Source organism: Ochotona princeps, chromosome 14 (assembly GCF_030435755.1).
Source record: "Ochotona princeps isolate mOchPri1 chromosome 14, mOchPri1.hap1, whole genome shotgun sequence".
Taxonomy (NCBI): domain Eukaryota; kingdom Metazoa; phylum Chordata; class Mammalia; order Lagomorpha; family Ochotonidae; genus Ochotona; species Ochotona princeps.
Window position 1 is genome coordinate 57,553,922 of NC_080845.1, and position 7,310 is coordinate 57,561,231.

Below are 7,310 nucleotides of genomic sequence, written 5' to 3' on the forward strand. Positions count from 1 at the left end.
ATGTTCTAAATAATAATTCTGGAAGTGAATTTATGCTCATTCCAATCAAGTCAGTGTACTCATAAAGGAAAGGAAAAATTGGGTAATTATTTTCTATATACTAATACTTTTCACACACTTTCCTTAGTCTAGACCTTTTTGTGATTGTTTGCCTTTTTGCATGTATATTAAAATACATTGTCACTTTTCTGTTCATCGTGTTCTTTTTTCTTCCATTTACAACAGAGTATTAAAGAGAAAAAACTATTTGCGTCTGCCACTTATTCGTTCTGACCTCAACTCCAGAATGTTCCAGATAACAGAGCTGGAGAAATCTGTTAACATTTGGGAACCATGGGTGGTGAGACCACAAGTGCTTTTGTACTTTAATTTTTGTTTTGTTTTGGTCCCTCAGTTGTTTACTTTTTTTTTTCCAGTTCTTTTTAAATGAACTTAACATCCAAGAAACCAGCAAAATACATAGAATTTTCAGCAACATGGACAATAATGCCATTACTTATTGCCTTATTTATATTAGTCTAGGCCAATAAAATAATGAGAGCATTATTGGAGAATAGGTGACTTAAATGGAAAAAAAATCTTACACCAAGACCTAGGATCAATTATAATATCAAAGCTTTTAGTGCGGTTCAGTTCTTTGGTCAACATGAGTTTCTGAACATTAAATATAGCATGGTTTGAAGTTTAAGTAATTTCTTTGGGCTAATATGAGACTTTAAAACATAATCTTACCAATATCTGAAGGTTTAAGTAGAAAGTCACTCATGGCTACAGTCCTCTCCATTTCATTGGAACTTCATTTTTAATATTGTTTACGTAGTTGAGGTGGATGTACACACGTGAGTCCCTGATTAGGGTGGGGAGGATCTAGGCATGAAGGTGGGTAGGACAAATATTTCAATTTTTTTCCTCCTGTGTCCTCGATGGGGGAAGGGGAAGGGGTTTTCCTTGCTGCCAAACTGCATCAGCACCGGAGGGTGGGGACAGTCCTTTGACGATGCCTCAGAGACCCGGATGTGGGGAAGTGTGTTCAGAGGGTGTTACCTGAGTGGTGTTGATAGTTCTGAGATGTCAGGATATTTCATTATGAAACAGATGAAACTTTGTGGTACCTCCTACTGGGTAATTGCAACATACAGTTCCATTGAGTTGTCTTTGTGCTTGAAAAGTAGAACAACCTCATGAACTTTATCATAATTTGAAAGATTCTTATATGCCCAAAGACAAAACTACAACATATAAATACATACTTAATGATTGTTTGAAATTCAGAATTCCATTTGCCAGTTAATATAGGCATAATTGAAGTGTAACAAAAGAAACAGTTTTATTTTAAAAGCTGTATTTATTTATCTGAAAGGCAGAGTGACAGGGAAGGACAGAGAGACAGATCTGTCAGCTGGTTCACTCCGCAAAGGGCCACAACAGCCAGACTCCAGCCCAGCCTCCCCATTGGGTGGCAGGGCTCCATGCACTGCCCTTCTACATGCATTAGCAAGGAGCTGAATGGGAAGTGGAGCGGCTGGGGCTCAAATCACCACTTCAGTGTGGGATGCCAGCATCACAAGCAGCAGCTTTAATCCAGTCTGTCACATTTTGATGCCGTAAGATATTCGTAAGCTAGTTGTATGTCATTGTGTCTTCAAGCTTATTATGGTGTAAAGCTTATTATGGTATAAACAAAACAGCATAATTTTGAAGTTCAAAATAAGAAATATTGGCAGAATTTATTCAGTCTTAAGTATCAAAAAGAATCACTTCTTGAACACTTCCTACACACACACATACACATTCTCAACAACAAATACAGAAATATGCTTGCCTGCTCTTCACCTTCCACAGTGAGTTAGTAATCAAACTGCCTGGAGACAGATGACTGCGAGGTGGAAGAGTGAGGTAACAGGAGAGAGAGTTTTATTTGAAAGTGCTCCACAGATGAACATAGAATTAAAATATTTTCAAAGAACCTGTATCAAATAATTTATTCCTCTGGTAATAGGACTGAAATTTTCATTTCATCTTCGCTCATCCCTAACCCCACATAGTACTGAATTTGCCATTTGAAAAGAGAAATCCTGGTTTTCATACTGATACCTTTTCCTTGGACTACCTACAAGAAAAGAACCCATCCTGGCTAGACTGGAATGCAGACTGGGAGCTTGGGTCAACTCCAACAGCAACCACAGCAGGCTGTTAGGGTTAGGGACTTAGCATTGAGACACTAGGAACAGTGTGCAAAAACAAACGTGATCCCAGGCAAAAATAACAGGATTTAATCTTTCCTAAAATAATACCATCTCAAACATGTTAACTTAATTTTTTTCTCTGTTAGATACTGTTTTAAGTCTTTCTGCTGAAGAGTCTGTGGATACAAGACTCTGTGGATGATTACAAACCAGTAGTTACTGCCCCGCCTTTGTTCTGTCGCCTTCAGTGACACATAACTGCCCTTCCCTATAGATAGGAAAAGGAGTGAGGAGTTGTCTGGATTTGATTAGTTTATACTTTTCTTGATTTATGGGTATTAAAGTTGTCAAAGCTTTGGGCCCAGTGTAATAGCATAGCGACTAAAGTCCTTGCCTTGCACGTGCCAAGATCCCATATGGGCATTGGTTCTAATCCCAGCGGCCCTACTTCCCTTCCAGCTCCCTGCTTGTGGCCTGGGAAGGCAGTTGAGGATGGGACCCTACACCCACATGGGAGACCCAGAAGAGGCTCCTGGCTCCTGGCTCCTGGCTTTGGATTTGCTCAGCTCTAGCCATTGTGGCTGCTTGGGAAGTGAACCATTGGACAGAAGATCTTCCTCTTTGTCTATCTGCCTTTCCAATAAAAATAAATAAATTTTAAAAATGTCAAAGCTTTGTCATTACGTTTTGGCATGACCTTTTTTTTTTTTTTTTCCTGGATTGTAAGGTTGGAATCAGGGCAAAGCATTTCTATACTGAATGGTCAATCTCCTTTTGAAAAGCCCTGGCCTGCTTGACGGAAGGGTAGTGTTGGACAGCAACTGAATTGTTCCCGTTAAGGACTGGACCTGTCTGTTTCACTGGATAATTTCCAGGGAGCTTTAGGTGTTTTACCAGTTGTTAAGACATGAATGGCCCAAGTTATAATCTTACTAATACAATACATCAAATCATCATGCAAGATTTTCCTTTAAAAAACAAATAGGGCCTTTGTGGTAGCATCGTAGCTAAATCCTCGCCTTGCATGAGTCAGGATCCCATATGGGTGCCAGTTCTAATCCCAGCTGCTCCACTTCCCATCCAGCTCCTGCTTGTAGCCTGGAAAAGCAGTCAAGGGCAGCCCAAGGCCTTGAGATCCTGTGCCCATGTGGGAGACCTGGAGGAAGCTCATAGCTCCTGGGTTCTAATTAGCTCAGCTCCAGCCATTGTGGCCATTTGGGTAGTAAACCAGTGGCTAGAAGATGTTTCTCTGTATCTCTCCTTGTCTGCATAAATCTACCTTTCCAATAAAAATAAATCTTTAAAAATCTTCATTAAAACTTAATCTTTCAAAACAATATGCAATTCAAAGAGATAATTTGAGAAAATTACATGAGAAATTGTTACTTTTTTCATGTGGTAATAGTGTTGTTATATCAAAAAAAAACTGAAAGTACTTTAGAATTTGAAAGATTTCAACAAGGTTGGCTGTCAATATTGGGTAACTCCTTTGGTGCATCTGTGGTTGCTTATTATAGAAAAACATTTTCTAGGGCCCAGCAGCGTGGCCTAGCCGCTCAAGTCCTCACCTTGAACGCACCAGGATCCCATATGGGTGCCGGTTCTAATCCCGGCGGCTCCACTTCCCATCCAGCTCCCTGCTTGTGGCCTGGGAAAACAGAGGAGGACGGCCCAAAGCCTTGGGACTCTGCACCACATGGGAGACCCAGAAGAGGTTCCTGGTTCCTGGTTCCTGGCTTCGGATCGGCGCGCACCGGCCGTTCTGGCTCACTTGGGGAGTGAATCATCGGATGGAAGATCTTCCTCTCTGTCTCTCCTCCTCTCTGTATATCTGACTTTGTAATAAAAATAAAATAAATCTTTAAAAAAAAGAAAAATTTTTCTAAGCAATATGATTCTTGAAGCTTTAGTCATATCTGTTATCAACAATATAAATAAGTATTCTCTGAGAAGTTATATATGGATCCTATTTTTAAGAAAATGTTTTAAACACTTGCTGAATCTATTTTTATAGGCATAAGAACTGTTTCTTTGGTTTATGAGTGGAAGAATATGTTTTGACAAGTAGTTCTGTCACCTCTTTTGGCTATTTTTTCTTTGATTAGAAACAATTACATTTGAGTTACTGAACCCTGGCTAGAAAATCAACGCTTAAAACTATGAACTGTTCCCACTTGTTAATCACAAGTATTTTAAACTTAACTGCACCAAGGACACTGTGAAACAAAGATTTTAAAAATTATTTTCACATGTATAACAGCAAAGTTAGTCTTCATCTGGCATTTGATACTCTTAGTCAAGTAATATACTGAAATTCAATTTGACATTACCATGATGGGTTTGCCCGCATACCCATTCAGAGGGAAGCCCAACCCATTAGTGGGCAATATCTGCCAGTGTTAACAGATATTGGCCTATATATAGATGAAAGCATGCAAGACCTGAATAGCCAAATTATCAAAGAGAAAGCTAGGACTTTAGGGTCATGGACTCTGCACTTGGAAGTGTTCTTTAGGACTGTGAACCAATCAGAAAGAAGCAAGTATACTAACACTTTCCCTGAAACTGCTACATTCATGGGACTGAGGTACTCTTTCTAAGATGAGGTTCAAACATTATTATCTCTCACAGGAAAGGAAACTAGATGTAAGGTCCTGACTTCTGGTGCAATTTTAATTGGCTAGGTCACAGAAAACTAAAACACCCTTCAGGACCAGGACCATCGGGGCTTAGTTCTCACATGGAAAGAATACTGAACTTCAAAAAGAAGCCAGCAGCCGAAGTTATTTATTTTGTGGAAAAAATAACAAAATCACATTTCTATGATTTTTAGTGTTTAAGCATATTTCTTGCTTTCTGTCAAAAAAAAATTTTTTTTCAGATAGAACGGAAAACTTCATTCCTCAAAGCACTTCCTTCCATTGACAAGTATTAGGGAGAGAACAGAGCAAAGCAATGGGGAACTTAGGGGTGCTTTTTCAGAAGGAAAGGTTTCTGAGGTTAAACATGCATACAACTGTTAAAAACTAGGCACAAACTCACTAATGAGAATGCTTTTCAGTTGACGTTCCTGTGCTCAAAGGGGCAAATACCAGGGCAGGTGCCTGCGCCCCAGCTTTGCTCTCACCTGGGATGCTTCCATCTCAGAGTACCTGGGTTCAAGCCCTGTCTCTGCCCTTAATTGCAACTTCCTGCTATCGGGCACCCTGGGAGGAAGGTGATGGTTCACTTACTTGGTCCCTGCCACCACATGGGACCCAAACGGAGTTCTAGGCTCCGGCTTTGGCCTGATCCAGCCTGGATTGCTGCCTGTATTTGGGAAGTGAGCTGGACAATGGGAATCTCTCTTCTCTCAAATAAATAAATAAGGTCAATTTAAATGGGGGAAATATCAAAAATTTTATCTAAACACTGAAATCACATCCACCCAGTTTTGATGGGTTGGGATGAGCAGTGACTATTTTGCCCCCTTTTGCAAACAGGATACTGCACTAGAACTACTGCTTTAAGATCATATACAATTGCTTATGATTTATTCTAAGTTTAGAAGCACACTTAATTCTTAAAATTGTTAAGCTGATGGGATTCATTTAAAACAGAAACTTGTATTTGGAAAAATTCAAAGGCCTCACCATTTACACTCATGAATTCATGGGCGTTTTCACTTTCTGGCCATTATGAATAATTGTGCTATAAAATGCCATGAGCATTGTAAACAAATTTTTCTGTGAACATAGTTATGTGTCTAGTAGAATTTCTAGGTCATAAAATAATTATACTCTTGATTTTTGGAGGGAATGCCAATCTTTCCCACTGCAGCTGCACCATTGTCATATCCCTAGGTGAAGCACATGAGGGTTCCAGTCTTCCCAGATCTTTATCAGAATTTGTTATTGTCCTCCCCTTTCCTTTTGTATGATTTATTTTTATTAGAAAGTCAGATATATGGAGAGGAGGAGAGACAGAGAGAAATATCTTCTGTCCGTTGATCCACTCCTCAAGCGGCTGCAATGGCCGAAGCTGTGCTGATCTGAAGCCAGGAGCCAAGAGCCTCTTCCATGTCTCCCACGTGGGTGCAACAGCAGGAGCTGAGCCCATCTGAAGCCAGGAGCCCGGAGCCTCCTTGGGATCTCCCACGTGAGTGCAAGGTGCCAAGGCTTTGTGCCATCCTCCACTGCTTTCCCAGGCCACAAGCAGGGAGCTGGATGAGAAGTGGGGCTGCCGGGACTAGAACCGGCGGCCATATGGGATCCTGGCAAGGCGAGGACTTTAGCCGCTAGGCTACCACACTGGGTCCTGTCCTTCATTTTGGTCATTCTAGTAGATGTGAAGTAGCATCTTATTACGGTTTTGAATGACTTTTTCACAGTATCTAATGCCGTGGAGTGCTTTTTTTTATGTGATTTTGGCTGCTGCCTCTGTATCTTCTTTGGAGAAGACTTTTCCCAAGTACTTTGCCATTTTAAAAACTTACTATTTATTGGAGAGAGAGTGCCCATCCACTGGTTTACTCCCCAAATTCCAGCTGGGCCAGGTTGAAGCTAGCAGCCAGGAATGCAATCTGCGTCTCCCATGTGGATGGCAAGGACTAAACCACGTGAGCTCACCTGCTGCCTCCCAGGATGGACATTCACAGGAAGGGGGAATGAGAAGTAGAACTGGGACTCACCCCCGACACTCCAATTGGGGATGTGAATGTTTTCACGTTTAGACCAACAGCCTGACCCTTCTGTCCATTTTGTCCTTTCCTAGGCTTTTTTTTTTTTTTTTTTATTGGAAAGTAAGATCTACAGAGAAAGGAGAGACAGAAAAAAAGATGTTCCATCTGCTGGTTCACTCCCCAAGTGTCCACAACAGCCAGAACTGAGCCAATCTGAAGCTAGAAGTCAGGAGCCAGGGGCCCAGGGGCCTCTTCTGGGTCTCCCATGTGGGTGCAGGGTCCCAAGGCTTTGGGCCGTTCTCAACTACTTTCCCAGGCCACAAGCAGGGGGTGGGAAGGGGATCCTGCTGGATGCAAGGATGCATTCAATCACTAGGCTATCCCAGTAGGTCCCTATCATAATTTTAACAGTTCTTCACATATTCTAGATATACATTTCTTATCAGATACATGATTTGCAAATA